At 43.9% G+C, this 1666-nt stretch overlaps 1 pseudogene; it reads right to left on the bottom strand.

Moving 5' to 3' along the window:
- Positions 1-1299: 1299 nt before the first annotated feature.
- LOC115894905 lies at positions 1300-1666 on the bottom strand (annotated as a pseudogene).

The following is a 1666-nucleotide window of genomic DNA, read 5'->3' on the forward strand; positions in this document are numbered from 1 at the left end:
GTTTATATGCTCCCTCTGTGGGTGTCAGTTGAGTTTGGTCTGGTTTTCCTTTCTGCTATAACAAGACAGCACTTAGTTTCAATGCCTAACAGTTGATTTACACTCCCTCTCCCCAGTGCACAGAAATGCTCTCTGCACCATGTTGCCACTGCCGGGGAATGGGTTAGGAGTGGCATCGGCTATTCAAGACGGTTTTTTTTTTTCTACCTCTTCAGTGCCTCTTACATGTAGATAGTTGTTAAATTGGTATCCTTGCAGGGGAGACAATCAGTGGAAACTTCTCTTTCACTATCTTGCTCTACTCTCTATTCTATGTCACGCTCGTTTCAGACATGTTTCAGAGTCCTTCCTGAACAGCCAATGATAACCTCTTTTTCAAAAAGGTCTACATCTTACATCTCTTTCCATATATGTGAAATCTTGGAGATGAGCCAAGCTAGAAGCAATGTTACCCACAGACTCTAAACCATGAAGAAGGTACCATTGAGTTTTCTTGTGAAAAATCATGGGAAATGGTGTCTGTGCTTCTTAATTTGTTCTCTAATGTCATGAAAAAGAACTTTGGTCAGAATAAGAGGGCCCATGGCTTTTACATCCAGTCTTTATGCATCAGAAACACTTTCTTTATCAGATGAGTCAATAACACCTTCTTCTTTTTCTTAAAAAAAAAATCGGCCGGGCGCGGTGGCTCAAGCCTGTAATCCCAGCACTTTGGGAGGCCGAGACGGGCGGATCACGAGGTCAGGAGATCGAGACCATCCTGGCTAACACGGTGAAACCCCGTCTCTACTAAAAATACAAAAAACTAGCCGGGCAAGGTGGCGGGCGCCTGTAGTCCCAGCTACTCGGGAGGCTGAGGCAGGAGAATGGCGTAAACCCGGGAGGCGGAGCTTGCAGTGAGCTGAGATCTGGCCACTGCACTCCCGCCTGGGCGACAGAGCGAGACTTCCGTCTCAACAAAAAAAAAAAAAAAAAAAAAAAAAAAATCAATAGGATATTGATCTGCTCCTCAAAAGTTCTTTCGAAATCATCACTGAAAGAACACGTGCATGATCACTGATTTTATCTGTTCTATACCTTTGAGCTTCCTCAGTCGTATCCACCCCCAGTCATCCCTTTCATCTTCTTCCACAGCATACAAAGAGGATTCACTTCATCTGGTGGTGGTGGTGATGGTGCTTTCTCACTGCTGGGTATGGAGTCATTGCCTTGTTACTGCTCTTTCTATTTTTCTTTCTTTCTTTCTTTTTTTTTTTTTTTTTTGACAAATCCACATTTATTTATTGATTTTTCGTTAGTTTAAATCCTTGAGGGGTACAGCATCACTTGGATTCTGTGTCCAATGGCCTAGCAGGAAGATTGCTTCAGAATTTGGCAGGAATCATGCCACTGTTTCCATGGGCCCGAGTTACCTTTCCCCAGATGACTCTGGTTTTATTTGGTTTGCCACCTGGAGTCATTGTGTTGTTCTTTGCTTTGTATACATAAGCGCATCTCTTGCCCAAATAGAATTCTGTTTCATCTCGGGCATAAACACCTTCAATTTAAGAAGAGCTGTGTGCTGCCTTTGGTTCCAGAGACCCTGCTTATAGCCAGCAAAAATGGCCTTGGACCACAGCCTTCCAGACATAGTTCCTTTTAGAAGTCCCGTTCCCAGCAGGCCTCC

Source organism: Rhinopithecus roxellana, chromosome 19 (assembly GCF_007565055.1).
Source record: "Rhinopithecus roxellana isolate Shanxi Qingling chromosome 19, ASM756505v1, whole genome shotgun sequence".
NCBI classification, from domain to species: domain Eukaryota; kingdom Metazoa; phylum Chordata; class Mammalia; order Primates; family Cercopithecidae; genus Rhinopithecus; species Rhinopithecus roxellana.